Here is a 24,948-nt window from a genome sequence, read left to right as displayed (position 1 = left end):
TTTTTAAGGTCACAACCTCACCATCCCAAAGCAGCACTGAACAAAATGGATTTCTGACATAGCAACTGGGATAAGATGGTTACAGAAAAATGCACAAAATTCTTGCACTTCTTCTTCAAGAACTTAATTAATCGCAGTGTTCAGGGGTGACTCTGTGATCTGTCACTCCCAGCAGGCAGCAGCGCTTGTAGGGAGCACTTCTCAGGAAATTACATGTGAGCAGAGGATGTAAAATTCTGAGCTGTATGCTCACAATTTCCTTACACATGCTCTTAGTGAGTGCTAATCCGTGCTGGGAGCACGTCCTTTATGTACAGCGCTGTCCTTTGTTTGGGGCTTCATGTACTGTAAAGAGCTAGTGCACATGAGAATGGAGCAATAATGAGTAACTACTGTTTACTATTCAACAATCCAGTGTAGTAACTGCAGTATTCAAGGTCCTTATTTACAGCACAGAACATGCTTGAATGAAGTATATTGAGAACTGCTGGGAATGTCATAATGTTTTGAAATAAGAGTTCAGAATTCTAAAGTCATGACTCATAGAACCAGAATTTCCTTCTAACTTTCAGCACATCAATAGCTTAAGAGCCATGTTGCGCCTTTTTTTTTCTGAAGAAACTTACGTCGGTTTTACACCAAAACCTAGCTATGTGTGAATCTCATTTGTCATTTGCGTCGCTCCTGAGTTATGTCCACCAAAACCCCACTTAGTTCAGTAATATTGCTCTGCCCCATACCGTTTCCTGCATTTACACCACTTCTGAACAGGCCTAAATTCAGCTGAATTGTGCATAATTGAGATTTCTGGAGTTTGTTAGCGATTTTCTTCAAATTTTAAAAAAATTCTTACTGAGACCTGCACTACTCTTAACCAAAGTGCTGTCAGTCTGAGTGTACCTGCAATTATTCAGGCCCTCAATCCCACCCCTCCCCCAGCCCTACCACCACACATTCAGAAGGACTAGGTTTTTGGAATGGCCTTCCAAATAGGCACACCACCGTTCTACACACTAATGGTAGAGGCATAGGAGCAGCAGCAGAAAGAGTCTCTGAGAGTGAGGTGCCATGGCAGAAGACAGCCCACATCTTTTGACACTTATTTGTGGCATTACATTTGCACTCCTATTATGTCAGTTTTAACATTCCAGCATAGGCAAATGAACTCTGTAGGAACCTTAGGCATAACCCATTGTCCCAATGCAGAAACCGGCATAAATTGTGGCATAATTTCAGCATAAATGGGATAGAGGAAAATCTGGGCCACACTTTCAGCAAGGATCACTGGATAGCAATCCAAGTAGGAATGCTGGCATATCTCAGGAGCACTAATGTCAATTATAGCAACCAACTTAAGCACAGCTGAGATCAGTTAGCTTAGCACAGCCCAGGGATTGGAGGGTAGAAGAAGCACCAAGTGTGCAAGAGGGGGAAGTCAATGGAGGGAAGAAACTTTACACAGTGTAACATATAAAACAACATAAAAAATGTGAGACTTAATCCAAGTCTTAACAAAATTAAAGTAGAGTGTCTTTTGTGCCAATTTTGAGGGCAATAGCAGGTGTTGAGTGTGTGAGTGTAAGCAGAGGGCGGTGTCGTGAAGTGTCCTGTTGTGATTGCAGCAGAAGAGGGAAGGATTGGTAGTGCTGGAGAACTGTGTGGTTCTGCAGAGCTGTATTCAGAGTAAGAGAGATTGGAAGAGGAGTCTTACCTTCGCAGTCCTGGTAAGGTCATTAATTTTTTTTCCGGAATTGCAGCCAGGATTGATGCTGCTGGCACTGACCTGCTCATCTACCTCTCTCATGCATGCTCACTTATTTGTCATGCCACCCCTCTGCCATCTGAGGGAAAGCAGACCTTCTTCCTGGCCCTGACTTCTTCAATATGCACCTCCATCTCAGTATCAGAAAATTGTGGTGCCCTGCTGGATTTGTCACTCTACTCAACAACAAGCTGCTTATGAGCAATGTAATTTACATATCCATACTATATACACTTCTACTTTCTTACTTGCTGAATTCTTGCTAACATTTTGCTGCATTAGTACAACCTATTTGGAATATAGCTTAAATGACTGCTAATATGAAAACTTTAGAATTCAAACTCTGAGATGCAGTCATGGCCAGTTTCAACTTATTTGGGCAAAAGGGTTGCAAGCCTTTACAGATACCCACTGTTCCACACTAGGAAAGATCCATTGGGCATGCATGGAGTCTCAAACTGCTGTCCGCATTTGTTCTAAAACAACAACAACTTGTATTTATATTGTGCCTTTAACGTAGTAAAACATCCCAAGGCACTTCATAGGAGTATTAGAAGTCAAAAAATTTGACACCGAGCCACATAAGGAGAAATTAGGGCAGGTGACCAAAAGCTTGGTCAAAGAGGTAGGTTTTAAGGAGCGTCTTAAAGGAGGAAAGAGAGGTAGAGAGGCGGAGAAGTTTAGGCAGGGAATTCTAGAGCTTAGGGCCTAGGCAACAGAAGGCATGGCCACCAATGGTTGTGCGATTATAATCAGGGATGCTCAAGAGGGCAGAATTAGAGGAGCGCAGATAACTTGGGGTGGGGGGGAGGTTGTGGGGCTGAAGGAGATTACAGAGATAGGAAGGGGCGAGGCCATGGAGGGATTTGAAAACAAGGATGATAATTTTGAAATCGAGGCGTTGCTTAACCGGGAGCCAATGTAGGTCAGCAAGTACAGGGGTGATGGATGAATGGAACTTGGTGCGAATTAGGACACGGGCAGCCGAGTTTTGGCCAGCCAGGAGTGCATTCGAATAGTCAAGTCTAGGGTAACAAAGGTATGGATGAGGGTTTTAGCAGCGGATGAGCTGAGGCAAGGGCACAGATGGGTGATGTTACAGAGGTGGAAATAGGCTGTCTTAGTTATGCTGTCATGCAAACTGCAACCTCCTTTACCCTCTACAATACCAGACTACCTTCTTCTTCTTCTTCTGGCCAAATACAATATACCCACCAATGACTGCTACTCAGGAACAGAAGGAATGTATAGGACTGGAAAACCCCATTAAATTCTAACTGGCCAGGTGCAATGCTCTCTATTTCTGATGCAGTGATACTTTGAAATTTTCCTGTTGGTAATATTAGTTCTGACCTCTAATAAAATTCACATTTTTTCATTTGACTTTACAGTTGTGCAATGCTGCACAATTTCATCAATAGTCACCTTTAACAAGGCCTTAAGAAGCACAATAAATATGCTTTCTCATATTTTTTGCTAATGTTCATTAGTCTATTGTTAAAGGACTACAAATCCTGTGAGCAGCACCAAACAGTAACAAGTCCGTTGTTAGTGGCATTACACCCCTTTTTATTCAGTGGCCACTTTTTCAATAAAATTATAGCAAACAGAAGAACATATGCACAACTCATATATGCACAACTCACAACAGAAGGTGCACAACGCCCAGTGGAACTATAACATTTAATAGAATCAATTATTAAGAATAAACTTGAGGTTTATATGTTCAATAATTTATTTAAAAATCTTATATGGGTTCCAATCCCCATTTAAAACTGCTACATAAACATTTCCTCTGGAAATCCTAATATAAAAATGTCCACATTCCTGTTATATTTCCTTGTGATGCCAGTAGATGGAGCTTTTATGTTTTTGTTGTAGATGTGGTTGTCACCAAGCTATAGATTCTTAGCTTCACAGCTAAGTACATTACTCTACCCCACCCTTCCCAACATCAGAGATTTAAAAAATATATATTTAACAAATTAAAATTAATTGTACAAGACTCTTTCAAAACCAGCAAAGAAATGAGGTGCATAATGGGAAATCAATTTAGTAAAGTAATCACTCATAACGGTAGCCAACAGACCAATCTGGCGTACAGAAGATTTCTCACGAGACCATTTTTTGTGTATTCTTTGAGCAATATTTGTGCAGTGTAGGATTTCTTCCCTATTTCAAAGGATAAAGAAATAAAGACCCATAAAGACAGGTATACAGATCTTCAAGCATAGAAATTTATCACCTACATAAACATGGATCATAAAGTTATTGACAAACACACTGAGCAACAGCTCATTAAACCTTGCTGGGCAGTCACTTCAGTCTTGACATTGGAAACTCATTCCCAATTTATGGCAAAAGGAAAAATGATAAAGCAGAGGACAGCACAAAGATAGGGTTACTACTAGGATTTATTGTTAGTGTGAAGTACATGTATTTGAATTTGAAAAATACCAATAGTTTCTTCATTTTCCCCTCCTTGGTTACAGATACATTTTGTCAAAATTGTTCTCTAGAAACAGAAATCAACTTTCGCCCCTTTGTTTTTCACCTCACTTTGATGCAATTTTAAACTTACTGGAATAAAGTTTTACTTCAGTTAGATTATTTTATCTTCAGAAAGCATATTGGGAAATTAACCAATGAACATAGTCCAGTAGAAATCATCTGCTCTAGGCAAAGTCAGCTGAGAAGAATATCAGGTGCAGTGTAAAATGGGCTGGCGATTCGCAATGAACACCCTTTCACACTACTGGCAAAGACCAATTTCACCCCCAATCTCTGTACTTTACATCTGTAATAAATTACCATACGTCGACTCTTTCCACTGGAGCATTTTGCTGGGATGTCTTACTTTAAAGCTTACATAGCATTAGGAATCATAATTTGTAAGCAAAAAATCCCCAACATGGAGAATGAGGATGTGAGGCTATGGCTGCACCACTTGTAACAAAATCAAACATGGTAGCAATAGATTAAGACTGTATTCAAATAACAGCCGCGCTATTGAGATTGCCCAATTAATGCCATGATCTGTACTACTAATTAAATAAATAGCATCTATCTTAAATTCATCAATACTTATCAAAGATTTTTTTGTCACTTGATAATCAGAAAACAGACTAAAAGGGTGAGGTTTTCTGCTTGTGCACTCACTAGTCTGCGATTTTCCACCTATTCATTTTAATGGACAGCATAATTGTGGCTGGTGAATGCAGAAGTCACAACTCCTACCAATGGGTTTAACTGTCATAACTGCAGTAATCTAGCTAAATTGTGTTGGGGGCATAGTTCTATCTCTGGTACTATTTGGTAGTGTGGCAAAATAGCAGCACATTATAATTCCCCCAATCAACAATAACAACTTGCATTTATATAGCGCTCTTCATAGAAGAAACCTCAGAGCACCTTGCAAGGGGGAGATGCAGGTGCCGAACAGGAATTAAAGAATTGGGGGAGGGGTATGAAAGACAAAATATTGATTTTAGGAAGCTTTTGAAAGCAGTGAGAGAGATAGCAAAATTAAGTGGTTTTGGAAGAGAGTTCCAGAGGGTTAAGAGCATTAAGGCTGAAGGGGGTGAAGAACAAGTAGCGAGATGAGCAGCAGGAATTGGATGCTGGGATATATAGCTGGATGAGATTTCCCAAATAGGATTGGATAAGACCATGTATTAATTTAAAATCAAGGATAAAGATGTTTCACTGGACCACTGAAAATCACTGAAGTTGTTTGAGCACAAGGGTGATGGTTGTGCAGGAAAGACCTTAGGCTGCAGAGTTCCAGATTACCTGAAGTTTGAGAAAGGTGGTGACATGTAGGTCAGCAAGGAGTGCATCGGAGAACTCATTCCTCAAAGTGATCAAGGAATAGATTTGAGTTTCAGCAGCAAAGGGTGTGATGCATGGACAAAAGCGAGAGGATGAGGAGGCAAACCACAATTACACAGGATGTCATATGTAGTTGGTTGACAAAACTTGTTCAAGAGCCATAGGCAGAAAGAGCAGGTTTGAGATGGGGCAATAGAATGAGAGGGTGGAGAGGCCAAGAGAGGGATCTTTAAAGAAGGAGTTGATGGTAATTTTAAAACAATGCCTGAAGAAAGGGAGAGGCAAGAAAGGGAAGTCAGGTGGTCAAAAGTTGGTTTTGAAGTTGATCAAAGGAGTGAGTGGTGAGCTTTATGAAATAAATGAGTCTAATAAGGATTGGGATGGGAGCGAGGTAAAGCTGCAAACCATAGGAGCGTAATGGTATGGTGCTGGATTGGGAGGGCAACTGGGAGGATTGGAAGGTTTGGAGGAGGAGGGTGGAGAAGATAAAGTTAGCTGAATGGTTGAACAATTTTGCAAATGATGAAATCCATTAGCTCCTCAAATCTAGTATCAAAAGTTAGGACAGAGCATGCATTGGAAGTGAACAGTGGGAATTTTCCATACCACCATGGACTGTTGCAGCCAAAATACATTCAAATTATTCAGTATATTTATTAATTCATCATTGCTTAAGACTGTTTAATATCGGTACTAAAACCTTGCTCGGGGTCTTTAATCTAGTTTGGTTTGTACAATGTTCATTGTGAATATCGTACAGCACAATTTCAACCCTTATGAATTCAGGTGTGCATAACTCTTTAAAGAATATAAACAGCAGTGTAAGGGTCAATTTAACATGATGTGAGTGTATAATGCCATTTTGCACCATTGGTGGTAGGCTAGCTGTGGCAGCTGACAGCTAGAAAGCAATGTGCCAGGTGAGAGGTTTCTAAAATGAACTTTAATAATTTGGGGTCCAACTTCCTTAGTGCTCTAACAGTGAAGGAGAATAGGGCAGATTTTCCTGTTCCTGTGCCTGACTATATTGGACCACCTGGGTGCAGAGCATAGAGGAAAATTTGGTGGGAGGATGCCCATAAGGGAACGTGTCCATTTAAATTAATTATGGTTGGAAAATTGGGCAAGGTTCCTTACAGGTGTGCGATCCTCCTGACCATTTATCCTCTATGTGCCACCTACACCCAGGCAATCTAATAACCCCAAGTGCTGGGACAGGAAAATGTGGCCCAATATGTCCATGTTTACTGCCAATGTCATGGAAACTTTGGGGGATAATTTTCCTCTTCATCACCTGGTCAGTAATCTGGCAGAACAGTTCAACCGGCAATTGTAGAACCCACTCGATTTTCATGCCATTGAAATCAATGGGATGAAAATCAGACCGGTTCGACAACAAGTGGGCTATCAGATTACTGCCCAGGCGGTGAAGGCGAAAATTATTCCCCTTTGTATTCAAATGCTTGGTAATCTCGTAGGTAGAGCTATGATCAAGTTTTCTGGTGGTTTAGCAGTGAGCTTGTGCACAATTTGCTATTATTTTAGTGACAAGCAAAGCAGCTGAATTTTCTGGCAGTCCAATAACAGTATACAGTATATCTAGTTATCTAGTGAGCATGGGTTCATCCACATTTACAACAGGCCAGATAATAGTAGACATGGTTAACCGATACTTTTGTTTACTATTTTCCACATAGAAGAGTAGTCACTGTAAAATTTTAAACTTTTATTTTAAAAAACATTTTTATAAATGTATTTATGTATCTCTTGTTGAACGTTCAAATATGAATGTACAATGTACAAGTCCAAATGTTTCATCAATGCTAAGGGGCATTAAAAACTTGCATTTCTTACTATAGGTAAACTGACTCAGAAATTTGAGTAAAGATCAGATGGACACAGCATGAATTCATTTCTTCTACTCTCCGTTACATTACCAGGAATGAAACAGAAATCACCACCATGAGGCTACATACCTCCCTCCTCAGTTGTTTACAGGATTAGATGGATATAGCTTACTTCAGCACATATCATCACATCTTCTATGTCACTTATTGCACTCCCTGATCAGAAGAAATTTCCCAGTGGTAGCCAGGGTGTTCGCTGTATTTTACAAAGTTACACTTACTGATCTGCATGGGTTGTTTATTATCTACAGACCTAACAATTCAGTCTGGCGTAAATCTGTTTAAAATGCAATGTCAAAGTGTCAAACACAATTATGCGTTGTCCCCTCTACAGCAGGCTGGATACTAAAAGCTATCAGTATGGGTGACTTGAATGAGTCAGGAAGCACTTTCACACGCAAAGGGTAGTGGAAATCTGTATCCCCAAAAGGCTGTAAATGCCGGGTCAATAAAAAATTTCAAAGTTGAAATTAATAGCATTTTGTTGGGTAAGGATATGAAGGCATATGGAATGAAGGTGGGTAAATGGAGTTGAGGTACAGACCAGCCATGATCTAACAGAATGGCAGAGCAAGCGGGAGCAGCTGAATGGCCAACTCCTGTTCCTATGTTCCTATGTTTCTATAACTAGGTGGATTTTATGGATACTGAAAAACTATACTATATAGCAACATTTTTTTCAAATAAATTTGTTTTGAGGGCAATATGGTCATTAAGACAATCATAACAATCTGCCACTCTAGGGGCTAGAAATTCATTAGAGCCCAGGAATGGGCGGTATCATTAGAAAAGTTAGAGAATTAGTGCCAGACCCAATGCTTTAGACTGCACACAAAATTCGTGCTCACTGCTCAAAGAAATAATGAGAGTGCTAATTCAAATCTTAGGGGGGAATTTTGCCAGCTCTGGGGAGGTGGGACTGCCGGGAAAATGGCAGAAACTGGGAGCGGGTACTGAACCCACTCCCAACCCACCTCCTTGCCATCTTCCTGGGAGGCGGGTCCCTGACTCGCGCAGGGACCCATCTCCTTGAGGCGGGAAGGGGATTAGAGCCAATTAACTGCCTGTTAACATTTTACCCCTGCAAGTGCGGGCTTCCCAACGGCTGAGAACCTCGCCAGGGTCAGCGAGGCGAGCAGTGGGTCTGCGAGGGCGAGAGGGATCAAATAGTCCGCTGTGGAGGTGAGTGATGGGCGCAAGTGTGGAGAGGTAAGTATTGGAGGTGAGTGAAACGTGTTAGAAAAAGTTTACTTACCTTTGCTTCTTTCTGCAGGTTTCAACCCTTGGGGATCCGGAGGTGCCTCATCTCAATGGCAGAGATGACAGAATGGCTGCTGCATTCTCTGATGCAGCAGCCATCTGATTTCTGCTGAGGAAAGAGGTTTTGGTGGGTCTTTGTGCAAGGGCTCACTTTAGAACAGAGATTGTCAAACGCTGACAATTCATCTGTCAAAACTTTTCGACAGATGAAACGTCCTCTGTCACTGGCTTTCCCTTAATTGGCTGGCTAAGTCTGCAGGGCGGGCTTTACAAGGTCAATCAAGGGAAAATAGCGTGGGTTAGCTGGACGTCGTTGGGGGCGGGACTGAAACCCGACAACCAGCAGTCCCACCCCCAACGCGCCCCCATTGATAAAATTCAGCCCTTTAAGCCCAAACTCATTTGTGTTACACTCAAAGGGTGGACCAATATCAGGTGCAGACTAATCGCAAGTCATGATTGCCGCAAGCTTTTTTCAGTTCTTAAAGGTGAGGTTCATTGATGCTGCAGAACCCCATTCTCAGCATCACTGGCTGTGCAGCTGCCTCAGCAAGCAGCAGCAGGTCAAGGAGAAGGAGCAACTGTACTCATGGCAGATCTACGCCCCAGGTAGAGAGCCGCAGATTCTGCAATCAAGTATTGGAGGCGTTGGTGTTCACTGTGAGAGACGGAGGGGGAAAAATTCAGTAACCTCGCCAGGGCACTAATTTTAGCGCTCCTACCCCGTAGTTTCAGAAGTAGCGCCCAAAGAAGGTGCTACCACTCAATGTCGCAGCGTTACGTGCAGCAGCGCCACGACACTGCAGGCCTCCTCCCTTGGTTAAAGGGGAGGGGCCTAGCGCTGTGTGCACCGAGGCCCTGCCAGACCACCGTGGAGCGGGGTGCCATGAAAACAGGCTGGCACTCAAGAGGAGTGCCGAGCTGAATGATCGTGGCCGGCAGCTGACCAAAATAAAAATGGCCACCTGACACCGCCCCCCCCCCCCCGATCCTTTCGCACATATCGCCCGGCAATAGGTCAGGGGGGCAAGGGAAGTTTGCGGCCGGGGCGCAAACGGGACACTGTGCACAGCGATGACATCATCATCGCTGGCGCAGTGGTGCGGGGCGCTACAGGCTACCACTGCCGCTAACCTCTCGTTGAATTTCGTGGGAGGCATTAGCGGAGCCGCACCTGGGCGCTTGGGCATTTGCTCCCCGTTAGACGAGAGGCACAAAGTAACCCAATTTCTAGACCGGAGGGCGGTGCTGTACCCGGCAAGTGGCAGGAGGCCCTCGCCGCAAGTCTTCCGCGCCATGTGGAGGGAGGCAGCGCAGCAGGTCTCGGGCAACACTCTGGTCCCCAGGACCCACACACAGTGCAGGAAGAAATTTAATGACCTCACTTGGGTGGTCAGGGTGAGTGAATGCTTCAACAAATGCTACATACCACCATCTGAACCATAGTCTTCACACACTGCCCAAAGCACCACACCACGAGCACTCACCCACCAACAATCTCTACCTACCAACATCTCACATCTTGCACACAATGACAGCTATTCAACTGTGGCAGGCACATCACCCAAACACATTGCTCCATACTCACTCACACCCTTTCCTTTCTCTTGCAGGCCAAGGTGGCTCACAACAGGAGGGATCAGGAGCGCACAGGCGGGGGACAAGCCGACACCCAACCTTTGTCTGCACTGGAAAATAGAGTGCTGGAGATTATTGGGCACCAGGTGGTGGGCGCCGTGGCCACTGGTGACGTTGACCCACTTAAGGACAACAATGGTATGTTAATCCCGGCTCCTTCTTTTCACATCCCACTTACCCCTCACCCCACAAGCGTTTCGCACTATCCAGCTAATCATGCTGTATGCATGCATTTCTCCCTTCCTGCCCCCCTCCCCTCACCTTAACCCAAATCTTGTGCCTTTACGCTTTCAGATAATGAGCAAGCACCTGAGCAGCCTGTCCCTGAAGGTGCCATTGAGAGCGAGGCCGGAGAAGAGGAGGAGGAAGAACACACTGCGTCACTGCATGTCTCACCCGCAGGCACCAACTCAGATACTGACACTATGTGCTCTTTAGAGGCTAGTATAGTAGCTGGATCTGCACAGGGTGATGCACCGGGGATGAGCAGGCTGCAGCAAGGCCAGGGGGAAAGGGTAGCTCAGGAGCCAGGATGGCGAGTTCTGCTGCACAGGACTCAGATGAGGACCTCTATGGGGAGGCGGTTAGAAGAAGAGTGATGGGCATGCACACGGAGATGATAGGTGCAATGGCAAGGGGTCCCGTGAGCCTCTCGCCAATGATAAAGAGTGTGGAGGAGTTCGCCTCCAACATTGCACAAGGGTCTGTGCACACCATGAAGCCCTTCATTTCCAGTCTGCAAAGGATGGTAGACTCCCAGAGAGACCGTTGCGACCCAGACCTGATGCCGCGGGTGATGGGCAATCTGGCAGCTTCCACTGCAGCACAGGTGGAAGCCGCACAACGTTTTAGTGCTGTAATGGAGTCTATGCTTGGTGGCATCCAATCTGAGACTGCTCTGATGCAGCCTCAGCTTGGTGCCACGCAAGCTCTGACTGCTGCCATCGTGGCTGGGTCTACCACCGTCAACCGGTGCTTTCACGGTGTTGCAGCAGGCCAGCAATCTGTGATCCAGCAGATTGGTAGTGATGCTGAGGTGCTGTCCCCGGGAAGTGCCAGTGGGTCAGTGGGGCAGAAACCTGCTGTCCTCTCTCAGGATGACAGCATTCCTGCTCCTACCACTGCCACTCCGCCGTTGCCCTTGTCGCTGCCTGTTATCTAGCCAGCCCAGACTGCTGCAGCCCATGCTGAGGTGGTGCAGTCTGCAGCCGGGCCTTCCAGGCCCAGAGCTGGTTGAGGGTGTCCTGCAAGGCCACTTGAAGTCTCCCGCACGGACACTCAGCAGCCTTCCACCAGCCGTACTGCAGCCACTGGGCCAACACTTCGTAGGAACACTAGAGTGGGGAAAGGCACAGTAACAACAGGCACTAAGGGACTGCACAAGGGTGAATAGTTAATATTTTTGTTGTAAATATGTGTTCACTGATTATTGATAAATGTATTAATTCAGTTTGGATTCTTTTGTGGTGTGTCACATTTCAGCCTTGAGCTGTGATATGGCCTGCGACAGGGATGGATTGATGGGAATGTGTTGAGAAACGGGGATCTGGGGTTTAATTCATTTGAACAGCAGTCTGATGAGGCAGAAGGCCGATTGAGTGGCTGCCTCCTCCTTCACTTTTGTTCCTCCTCCTCCTCATTCCCCTCGTCTTCCTGTTCCTCCTCTTCCTCCTCGTCCTCCTTGTTAGATCTGTGGTTCAGTGGATAAATAATTACACAGATGCTGTACATAAACAAATAACAGGTCTTTACTGGAGGAGGGTCATCTCTAGACTGGGGTACAGAGGCATGCGCACAGTTTATATACCGGTGTGGTCACTGCCGGTACTACAGTATACAGGAGCTGTAAAAAGTAGTTCTGACTTAAAGCACATACACTACAATTCCTCCCTTTTTAGATTAATAATACCCCCTCAATATTCAAATAACAATTACATTTTTACATGTACATTCAATAACAAAAGTCCATTTATAGATTCAGTCTTTGGGGCGGCTTCCTGACCCTTTCGGGATAGCGCCTTTCCGGAGGTTCTTGTTCTTGGTGCAGAGGTGATTCTGACCCCTTTTCATCGGGTAGTTCATCGGGTTCCACTGCTACTGGGTCTGAAGTAGATGCTACCGGTATGTCGGGTTCATCCCCAGGTACTCGAGACATGGGTTTGACGCCTTCCTGTGACGCTAAGATCTGATCGATGTGGCGCCTCACAATGTTCTCCCCGACATCCACTGTGTACATTAATGGCCCCTGCCTTGTACATATTGTTCCGGGTTGCCACTTCTCTGTTCAATAGTCACGGGCCAAGACTGGTTGACCTACATTGAAGCTCCTTGTCGGCTTCTCGTTGATGTGCTGGAAATGTTTGTCCTCAACATTTCTTCGCACATTTGGTCTGAGCAAGTCCAGACGAGATCTCAACCTTCGGTTAAAGAACATCATGGCTGGGGTCTGGTTGGTAACTGCATGTGTCGCGTTTCGGTAGGCTAATAAGAAATTGTCCATCTTATGCTGCAGTGGAATTTCCTCATCGCACATGACCTTTATCGTCTTCTTAAAGGTTTGTACGAACCTCTCAGCCAAACCATTGGTGGCTGGATGATACGGGGCGGATGTGTAATGCCTTACCCCATTCCTTTTCATGAATTTTTGGAACTCGTCGGACACAAACTGTGGTCCATTATCAGAGCAGATCTGCTCTGGCAAACCGTTTCTGGCAAATATGGTCCGTAGGACTGCAATCGTTTTCTCTGTAGTGGTTGAAGACATCTTTATCACCTCAGGCCACATTGAATGAGCATCCACTGCTATTAAGAACATTGAGTCCATGAATGGACCAGCGAAATCAATGTGCACCCTTTGCCATGGAGAGGAGGGCCACTCCCATGGGTGTAGAGGGGCATGTGGTGGCGCATTTTGGACCTTCTGGCATCCTGAGCAGCTCTTGGTTAGGTCCTTGATTTGTTGATCGATTCCCGGCCACCACACATAAGCCCTAGCAAGGCTTTTCATTTTCAGTCCCCCCAGATGACCTTCATGTAGCTCCTTTAGCACTCTCTCCCTTAACTTGGGTGGAATCACCACTCTGGATCCACACATCACTGTCCCCTGGCATACTGACAGCTGTTCTCTTCTGGATGAGAATGCTTGCAACAGTGAGTCACCATGTGTTGGCCATCCCCTCACAGTCAATTCATATACCCGTGACAGCGTCGGATCATTGCGGGTCTCCTTCTCTATATCCGCGTTTGTTACTGGCAATTGTTCAATTATCGACGAATAAAATATCTCGAGAGGGTCCACTGCTGGTGCTTCCTCCACCGTAGGCAGTGGCAGGCGCGATAGCCCATCAGCCTTCCCATGCTGTTTCGTGCCTTTATATTCGACTAGCTGGGGGGAGCCCGGCTTTGCCAGGGCTGTTTTGGGCCGGGCGGTTTAAATCGAGTGCCAGGCTTTGGGGCCCTGTCTGTGTCCCTTTGTGAATCTGGTGCCGGGCAACATTTTAAATTGAGTCCCAGGCTTTTGGGCCCTGTCTGTGTCCCTTTGTGAATCTGCTGCCGAGCAACATTTCTACCTTTTAATACCTTGAAAGATGAAAGTGAAAGTACTTATAAAACATTTTTGGTAAATCTTATGTTATTTTTAAAAGAGAAACTAACTTTTTCAAAGCTGGATAAGGAGAGTAGTTTGAGCTGCAAGCAGTGAAACAATGGCTGGCAGATCCCTGAGATGAAAACGATTAGTCCCGCCCACACACACACTTAATACCTTGAAAGATGAAAGTGAAAGTACTTATAAAACGTTTTTGGTAAATCTTATGTTATTTTTAAAAGAGATACTAACTTTCAAAGTAGTTTGAGCTGGAAGCTAAAGTAATGGCACTGAAACAATGGCTGCCAGATCCCCGAGATGAAAATGATTAGTCCCACCCACACACACACACCGATTGGCCAAACATCAGGGGACCGTACTGTAGGATTGGTCAATCGTGATGGCACAGGATTGGTCGAACCTTGACGTCAGTCAATCAATGCTAGCAGATAATGAGTTTAATTTTGAAGGTTTTTTGCATAAGGCGCGAACAATTTTCGTCCGACCGAAAAGTAAATATGCTTACCAGCGTCCCGGAAGCGTAAGCTTTCTTCGGAGGTAACGCGCGCGTAGGTACGCTGTATAACTTTCGAGCGCATAGCCGGACAGATGCACACCCGAGGACAGACAGACAGAAGGACAGACAGAAGGACAGACAGATCAACTCCTTAATATATATAGATTTCATATTGATTCGCCCCGAGAAACAGGGACCATCTTTGTAACCGCTGTGCAGTCATTACTGGCACGCCCTTCTTAGGATTAAAGATGGAGACAAGTGGTTGGTGGTCAGTCAGCAAGGTGAACTTCTGCCCATGCAGATAATGGTTGAATTTTTTTACTCCCCACACTAGGCTGAGGGCCTCCGTGTCAATCTGGGCATAGTTGCGCTCGGCTGAGGTTAGTGACCGAGACGCAAAGGCTACTGGCCTCTCCAACCCGTCTGGGAATTTGTGCGACAGCACCGCTCCAATGCCGTAGGGTGATGCATCACATGCCAAACGAATTGGTAGTGCTGGGTTGAAATGGGCCAACACCTCTTTTGATGTGATCAATTCTTTACACTTCTGGAAAGCTCGTCTACGTTCGTCATCCCACTTCCATGGTACCCCTGTTTGCAGTAGGGTGTTCAGCGGGTGTAATACCGTAGACAAATTTGGTAAGAACTTGTGGTAATAGTTTACCAGCCCGAGGAACGACCTCAGTTGTGACACATTTTCCGGTGCTGGAGCCTTGACTACTGCCTCAATCTTGTCAGGGGACTTATGTAACCCCTCTTCATCGATGACATGGCCGCAATACGAGATCTGTTTCTGGAAAAACTCGCACTTGTGGCGATTAGCTCGTAGCCCATATTCATTTAATCTGGCGAGCACCTTCTCCAAGTTAGCGAGGTGATCACCGTCATTTTCGCCCGTGACCAAGATGTCGTCCAAATAACACTGGGTCCCTGGAATCCCTTGCAGGACCTGATCCATCGCCCTTTGCCAGATAGCCGGAGCCGAGGCTACTCCAAACACCAGCCGGTTGTATTGATAGAGACCTTTATGGGTGTTGATCGTAAGGTAATGTTTCGAAGCTTCTTCTACCTCCATTTGCAAGTACGCCTGGGCTCGATCAATTTTGGTGAAGGGTTTACCACCAGATAGCGAGGCGAAAATATCCTCAATTCGTGGAAGCGGATATTGCACCGTGTGAAGGTCTGGGTTCACTGTCACCTTAAAATCCCCACAGATGCGGACCTTCTTTGGTTCCCCAGGCGTATTACTCAACGACCTCTTCATTACAGGAACGATGGGTGTAGCCCACTCGCTCCAGTCCACTTTGGACAGTACTCCTGAACGTTCCAACCCTTCCAGCTCTGCTTCAACCGCTGGTCTGATCGCATAAGGCACTGGTCTGGCCTTCAGAAAATTTGGGCTTGCTTTATCCTCTATTTTAATTGTTGCTGTCATTCCTTTTAGTGTCCCTAGTCCCTCCTGGAACACTTCTTTTGCATCAGTTAGCATTTTTGACAGTCGTCCAGGTGTGACGTCGTCATCCTTTTTGGCCTCCACCTTCAGTGCCTGTATGGAATGCCATCTAAATGTATCCTCCGGGTCCATTCACGTCCTAGCAGTGGTGGTCCTCCATTTGGCAATACATATATATCCATTTTAGGTATTTCCTGACCTTTATATGTCACTTTCACCCTTATTTTTCCTTTGGGGTAGACTTTCTGCCCCGTATACGTCTTCAAGACAATCTCTGTAGCTTTCAAAGGTATGTGTGAAAATAGCCGCTTGTAGTCTCTTTGATTTATGACTGTTAGAGCTGACCCTGTGTCCAATTCCATTTCCATTTGGACTCCGTCTATCTTGAGTGTAACCCAGATAGTCTGGTGATCCTCCATTTTGGTTACATTATGTAGTTTTAGACAACCCAGCTCCTTGCTTCCGGAGTCTGTGTCACTTTTCTGTTCGTCTGAACCACTGTCCATCACCTGGTGTACCTTTTTGTACTTCTCCTGTAGAGTTTTCTTACTGTTGGTTTTCTTCCCAGACCTGCAGACTCTTGCTATGTGTCCTGCTTTCCCACACTGTCTGCACACTTGGTCCTTGAACCAACAATCTTTCTGGTCATGTGTTGTTCTGCCGCAGCGATAGCACTTCCCTGTTCCATAGGTCATTTCGTTGGTGCCATATTCTTGCGGTCTCTGTTGTATCTCTGCAGCGCCCCTTGCGGCTGCTTCGTGTGATACTGCCATATTGAAAGCTTTGTCCAGCGTAAGGTCCTTTTCTGATAGAAGCCGTTTCTGGGTTCCTTCACTTTGTAGCCCACACACAAACTTGTCCCTTAACGTGTCTGCTAGTCCCGCTCCAAACTGGCAGTATTTCGATAGCTTGCGCAGTTCCGTTAGGTACTCAGCATTGCTTTCATCTTTGTGTTGGTTCCTTTTATGGAACTTAAATCGTTCTGCTGTCAGCAGCGGTGTGGGGTTTAAGTGGTCCTGTAGGATTTCTACTATGCTTTCAAAATTCTTGTTTACTGGCTTCTCTGGGGTTATTAGATTTCGCAGTAACCCATAAGTTTTTGCACCCATGAAATTTAACAAAACTAGTGCTTTCCTAGCATCTGGCACTTCATTCGCCCTGCAGTACACCTCAATACGTTCCACATATGTCGCCCAATCTTTGACTTCATTGTTGAATGTAGAGATACTGCCACTCTTCGGCATCCTTGGTTGTGCGTTAACTATCCCCAATGGCACCTCCCGCGCTTCCCCTTCTTCTCCACTGGCACAAAATGGCATCTCCCACGCTTTCCTTCCTTCCTGCGCTTGCCCGTCTTCTCCGCTGCGGCTTCGCAAAATCGCGTTTCCCGCACTCTTCCTTCTTCTCCGCGGCTCAATGGCGCCTCCCGCGCTCTCCCTGCTTCTCCGCGGCTCAATGGCACCTCCCGCGCTCTCCCTGCTTCTCCGCGGATCAATGGCGTCTCCCCTTGCTTCGCCCCGCGGACCCTGATCAGCCCGTGATCCCTGGCTGTGCTCTGCGCGTTCTTCTCTTGATATTTGTCGACGCCGCTCAGTCTAGAACCCGGCTGTTTCTTACCCTCTCTCTCTCTGGTTTGCAGTATTTTTCCTCGACGCCGCTCGGTGATCAACCCCCGGCTGCGCCCTGCTCTCTTCACCCTCTTTCTTACCCCGTCGATGCTGCCCGGCTCTCTCTCTCTCTGCCGTCGGTCGGCTCCAGCCGCCGCTGCTCTGGAAGGGTCTGCTCTGGACCTGTCGTCGGTCTCTTACTGCTCATTGTGGCTGGGGAACCAAGCCCGGCTCTCCACAGCCTCCCCAGCGAAGTTGGATCTCTGCCTGACTGCTGGGTGGTTGCTCGCGGTCGACACCCGTGTTCCTGGACTCGACTATTTTTTTTTTTTTTTTATGTTGCAGGTAGATTCACATCAACACTCGTCGCCACTGTTAGATCCGTGGTTCAGTGGATAAATAATTACATGGATGCTGTACATAAACAAATAACAGGTCTTTACTGGAGGAGGGTCATCTCTAGACTGGGGTACAGAGGCATGCGCACAGCTTATATACCGGTGTGGTCACTGCCGGTACTACAGTATACAGGAGCTGTAAAAAGTAGTTCTGACTTAAAGCACATACACTACACTCCTCCTCCCTCCTCCCTCCTCCTGAGGTGGTCCTCCAATTCCTGGTGGCAAGAGCTGGGCCCTCATGATGGCCAAGTTGTGGAGCATGCAGCAGACCACCACGAAATGGGACACCCACTCAGCCGAGTACTGGAGGGCTCCTCCCGAGCAGTCAAGACAGCGGAACTGTTGCTTCAGCAGGCCGATGGTCTGCTCGATGATGTTCCTGGTGGCAGCATGGCTCTCATTATATGAGTGCTGCAGGGCAGGAGTGTTGAGGTTGTGGAGTGGAGTCAGGAGCCAGGTGGAGATCGGATAGCCCTTGTCTCCGAGCAGCCAGCCACAAGCCCAAATTTCTCTCCACGGATGTTGCCTGACCTATTGAGTTTTTCCAGCATTTTCTGTTGTTATTTTGGATTTCCAGCATCTGCAATATCTTGCTATCCTTCTAATACACTGCTCCTTGCTTAAATGGAGGTAGGAGACGTGCTCTCAGAATACCCTCAGAGGGTAAGTCCTCCTGTTGAGAGCTCTGATGGCCCTCCTCCTCCCTCTAGCCATATGTTCCAGTACAGCGTCTATCAATGTAACCAAATGTAGCAGTTTGATTTTTTTAAGAATAAGTGTAGCTACTTTTTAGTTGCCACAACACTCCTGATACTAAATAACATTGAAATTACGGAATGAGAATGTTGCACTATGTGAAACTGACAAGAAAGCATTGAAGCTCCACTAACCTACAGCTGCAACTCATTACTGATGATCCCTTTAAATAATGTCCCTGGAGCTGGCTTCCTGTTGCTTCATGCCAGCTCCCACTGTCGCTGTTTCCTCCAGGTGCTAAGGTAGGTGGCAACAATCAATTTCACAGATCGGGCGGTCTGTGAGAGTTGCACACTCACTGACATCACGATGCACCTGGCGTTGAGGCTCCCAGCGAGAACTGTTAGCAGCGGCGCTGCATGTGGTGTGTGGCGTTGGATTTGCCTCACCCCGGAGATAATGCTCTAGCACCCCGTTAGCGCCATCTGCTGGCGCTAACCGGAGGCACTAAGGTACCGAATATTTTCCACAAAGCAGTTAAAAACAGCCATCACACTATTTCCCAAAAGAGCTATGCAGAACTTTGAACTATCACATCAATTCTCTTTTGTAATCTTATCAGACATTACAATTTGTCATACCAGAAAAATACAGCTTTTTACTCATCATTTAAACAAGGCATTTTATGAGTTTTATTTTAGGATGTTGCAGTGAAATTGGTGTGTGCTGATTTTATGTTGTCTTCTGAGAATGAGAGACCCACATTGAAAATCACTAGCTTGAAGAGGATTATAAGCTAATGGATATACTTTACAGATATTCAAAGCTTTTAGACACTGGTGATTTAACTGTGATATTACTATCGACATTATACACACAGAATGTTAAGGTTATAGAACATAAGAACAAAAGAAATAAGAGCAGGAGTAGGCCATTTGGCCCTTTGAGCCTGCTCCAACATTCAATAAGATCATGGCTGATCTTCAACCTCAACTCCACCTTCCTGCACTATCCCCATATCGCTTGAGTCCCTTATGTATCCTTTATATATGAACAATATTCTGCAACTTTGTCTCATTCATTCTTCATTGTACTGTGAAGATATCATTATGACCTTCATGTCAAATAGACTTTATATTTATTTTAATTCAGAAAAAATAATAGAAGAATGTCAACCTGTTGTGTTCATGATTTAAGGAAGCATGAAATGAATATTAAGTTTCATCAAGATATCATCATTTGAACATTGCAGCTATAATGCAGAATCCATACTGTCACATCCATTGCCTGAAATGGTGAAGATAATGGCCCAGATTTTGCTGCAGAAATCTATCAGCGCTCACAGTTATTAAAGAATAAATCAGACAGCAACTTCCGGCGAACACACATGCGTAGTTAAAGGCGGAAATCAGGAAGTTGCTGTCGGAGTTACCATGCTCCTCCACAAGCTTCGCTATACCAGTATCTCGCTGAGAGACTCAGCATTGAAATACATGAAAAGGCGTGAAGTTGTGGTACTTATGTAATAGATACCCACTAAACATGCCAGAAAACATTACGGCTTGTCCATTCAAATGTTAGTGAATTTTTAACACTGTGATGAGTCTTAATTACTGCCAACCACCCTCCCTGGCACTGAAAATTTACTTTTACAAGTGTGGAGTCTCATTCGGTCACATTTTAATTATTGTTGGAGATTTTAAAAAATGAAAAAATTTTAATACTTTTTTTTTACATTTTCTTTCTGTCTCTTTTATCTCTCTCTTAATCTCATCTTTCTTTCCCTCTCCTGATTTCACATTCTGTACTTGATTTGCCATTGAATTAAATAGTCTAACTTAAACTTCCTGATTTGGACTCTGCGGGGGGAATTTTAACCTGAAGGAGCACATGGGTTTTGTAGGATCCGTTCCTCCCTGCCCAATGATAAAAATTGGACTATGAAATATAAAAACCCAGAACTGCACAGCCCGCAAAAAGAGATGGGCAATAAAGGGTTAATTCAAACATTGCAGCCGAAGAACCATCAAGAGACTGGATATCAATGATCACAGACAATCTAAAATATGAGTGCTTCTGAACAGGAACATTTACACATATTCATGTACCTTAAGGGGTTACATTGCTAAAGAAGACCATGGCCCCAGTATAACAAGTATCAGTACGATAGCAAAATACTGCAGATGCTGGAAATCCGAAGTGTCAGTGTAGGCCTAGACAATGGGCCGGGCCTTGAACTATTTGAATACGAATGCTAACAGAAACCAACAACTAGCATATGCAGTCACCTTGGGAAGGTTGCATTGTCAGAAAGGTATCTCTTTGAAGATGAATGCTAACAGAAACCAACAACTAGCATATGCAGTCACCTTGGGAAGGTTGCATTGTCAGAAAGGTATTTCTAATGGACAATACAAGGGACAATTAGCCATCAAGAGTGCTCTGCTAGAGACATTCACACATTTTGAAACAGCCATCGTATGCGCAGGAGGGGGCCAGGATATGTGTTTCAAGATTGCAAGTTGGTTTTGGTTTAAAGTATGAGGCAGCCACTTCGAAGAGAGTGGTGTGGAAAGCTAACGGAAGAACAGTGAGCAGATAGATTCGGGCCTACAATCAGCTCCAGGAGATAGCCGATTGGGAGTGGTGATTGTATGTTTCAGTCTAATCATAGAGGGGGCTTTTGTGATTGAGTCTGAGTAAGTTTGTAAGTTTCAGTCAGATCACAATAAGGTTTTTGTGATTGATTCTGGGTAACTTTATATGTAACAGTCAAATCGCAGACGGGTTTAACTGTGTTATATTGTGTCGATGCAAATTACCCTTGCGTAGGGGTTTGTATTTTGGAGTTGTTAGTCTAATATAAATCGTAAGGATTTATACTGGGAAGGTAATTGTGTGTGTGTGTTCAATAAACGAACGAATCAAAGGTTGAGCCAAAACCCTGTGCCGTGTGTATTTTGTTCTTATAAATCCTGACATCCAAGAACTGTGTGTAACGGGGGACCAGTAACGGAGAAAACCCCTTACAGTTTGGGTGCAGGTGGACAGGTTAAATCTGTCAAAAATTCAAGCGCATTGGAAGCCAGCTCCAACCCACCAGCTTTTGTGTTTAACTTGAGCTGCTTGCGCGAAACCCTCTCGGGGGAGGTGGGTTGCCTATTAACATATGGTACTCGCTCAATTACAGCAATATTTCCATTGACCTTTAAATTTAACGGTGCATCCACGGATTTCCCAGGCTTCCTGAAACTTGCAACTGAAAGCAAGGTGAGAACACAGCGGCAATTGAGGGGCGGAATCAAATTTATGGAAATACTGCAATAAATACTCAGTACTCAACTGTTCTCTTACCTGCTAGTGGAAAAGGGTTTGTTCACAGTACTGTTGCTGAAAGTTTACTTTTTACACTTTGGAGGTTTTCTGAATCACAGCAGGATGGGTCAAACCCGAAACGTCGGCTCAAATTTCTCTCCACGGATGTTGCCTGACTTGCTGAGTTTTTCCAGCATTTTCTGTTGTTATTTTGGGCGGCACTATAGCTGCCTTAGCTTGGACCTCGGATGAGCACCAATATAACCAGTACTAGCACCAGAACCTGCAGCAGCAGCAGCAGCCTGCTCTTGAGAGGCCTGCAGCTGTACAGCAGGGAGGGGGGCAGCCGAGAGGGCAGCAGCAGAGGGGTGAAGCCAGCACCATCTGCTCTTGCTCACTTGTGAAGTGTGAGTCACCACGTGAAAGCCCAACTATCTGTCTAACTGGTCCAACTGAAGTGAGTATCTGAGCTGGTGCCTGGTATGTATGCGTCCTGTGATGGTACACCCTGTGAAGGAATCAACTCCTCTGAAGAATTGTCGGCTGCGAACTCCACCAACTGCTGCTGCACGCATGAAGGCCCTGGAGGAGAGAAAAGACATGAATTAGTACTGGCAAGGTAAGGATGTTGCAACTTATCATTATGAAGATGATTATATATAATTCACTGTTGAAATCAAGTCAGCATGACTGAATGCTGTATGACTTGTGGTTCGCTAATATTTAATTGTGTTACCAGGTAACTGGGAGCTCCCCATCACTTCATTTCTCATGGTCAGGGACACTGGAACTCTACTGAACTCCAACGCCTTCTCCTCTGCAGTTGTGAGCTGGGAAATCTGTGGAGTCCGACATCAGGTGCTCTCCCTCTCACTCGTATTCTGTGCTCTCTTCTCCTGCAATGGGGGAAAGAACAGAACTATGAGTGAGTGTAATGGCATGTGTTCACCCGATGGATGCAGTGCATTTGGTGAGGGGGACTATCAGGGAGAGGCATGAAGTTGCATAAGGATAAGGGTGAGTGACAGTGGTGGATGGATAGATGGGGATGTGAGAAAGTGCATAGAAAGAGAAGGATGGGTGCGCGTGCAAGGTAAGTGGGTGTGTGGAGTGATGTGATGGAGTAGGCTTGACAAGACAGAGTGAGGGAGTGAGGTGATGCGCATGGAAGGATGTAGGTGAATGTGTAACTGTACTCACCTTTCCTGACCTGGTTAGGTCATTAAAACGCTGCTTGCTCTGAATCCATGAGTGCAGCTCTCCGCTCCTGTTGCTGACCTCCTTGGCCATCTCCAGTCAGGCCTTCTCTGTGTCAGTAGCCGGCTTCTTCCTCCCATTGCTGGGAAACGTATCTCTCTGCAACTCCTCACTGACCCCAGCAGCACATCAAGCGAGGCGTCATTGAACCGTGGCGCAGCCTTTGCCCGTCTGGAATCTATTGTCACACCATGTCTTCTCATGTTTCCAACACCAACTCCTCCAAATTCTATCTTCGGATTGGCCCTTTAAATACTGGAGTTGAGATCGTGTCATGCGGGTCCTTATAACGCCCGCTGCCGTGCACTGGACGGCAAACCAGGAAGTAAAATGCTAATGAGCTGGCTGAGTTAGAAAGCCACTGACAGACACGCTGAACTTCCTTACGGGTTTCCCATGCAATATCGGACACCTCCACTCCCAACACACCTCCGAGTTAATATCGGGGCCTCTGTGTTTCAGTAATGATTCTTCAATCCGATTGGTTAAGGAGATACGCAGTTGCTTGACCTGTTCACATAGGTCTCAGATCCCCTGTAGAGGGCGCCGAGCGGTTCTGGATTTCTAATCACTGCAAGTTCCACTGGAAAAGCCCACAGAAAGTCTGTGGGCAAGTTTACTTGTAAGGAGCAGCTAGTGCTGTTTGTTCGCCGCTGACCACAAAATCTGGGCCATTGAGTGAACTAAGACAATAAGAGCTTAAGTCATCAACATAACTACAATTACAATAAAAATGAAACAATTCATTTATGCCATCATAGAAATAAAATGATAATAGTTTGTTTTCAAGTCAGCAACATCAGTTCAGATGAATCTACGGTGCATTGAAAGTATTGGTTATAAAAGGCATCAAAGGATTATGCCAATTAGGTCAAAGGTAATTTATTCAACTGATTTATTACACTAATGGATCATATTCATAGTCTTAAATGTTATAATTAAGGGACTAAGTAACATTCTGTTCACATGATAATGCAATCAAAAACCTATTGTTTATGTTATAAATAGTCTTGAGTAAGGTGTGAACATGTTGAGATGTGTCTGCAAGTTGCATTCAGGAAAGTTGAGTGTAGGTTAGTTGTGGAATTGAAAGCTGGAAAAAATATGATAATTAAGGGGTTATGTATTAATGAATAGGAAATGATTTGGTGTTTTAGAATTCTGCATTGCAAAGCCAATTATGCAAATTGTATGATAATAGATGGGTGTCACTGTACGGTTTTACATTCCCATATAAAGCAGCACCAAGAGTTTTTTTCAGCTTTGGTTTCAGTAATGTATACTGCTGACACACTACCATATCCTTTAACCCCTCTTCCTTCCACTTAGTATTTAGTCTACTGAGCTCTGGAAGTATCACACTATGGTAAATAGCATTTACAGTCAATGGACATCAATGGAAAAGCAAAATAAATATCTTGGTCTAGAGTTTCTGCTAGTTTGTGCTGGTTTAAAAACATAGCACTGAAAGCCGGCCCTACCCACAAAACTGGCCATGCCCCCAGAGCAAAATAATGAGCATGACGAGTTTTCACCGAATATGCCCATTTGCAGCCCTTCCAGGAGGCTCTTCAAGTTAAGCTCTTTTATTTTAGGCACAAAAGCACTAGTAGGCACCTTTTAAAAGTTTTTAAAATATTTAATTCACTAAGAAACTGATTAGTGTACATCAATGAAACTAGTAAATGGTTCAGTATAGTTTTTTAAAGTCACTT

Source organism: Somniosus microcephalus, chromosome 3 (assembly GCF_052327205.1).
Source record: "Somniosus microcephalus isolate GS21.2 chromosome 3, FLI_Smic_1.0, whole genome shotgun sequence".
Taxonomy (NCBI): Eukaryota; Metazoa; Chordata; class Chondrichthyes; order Squaliformes; family Somniosidae; genus Somniosus; species Somniosus microcephalus.
The sequence above is the reverse complement of the archived record's forward strand: the minus strand, read 5'-3'. Positions refer to the sequence as shown.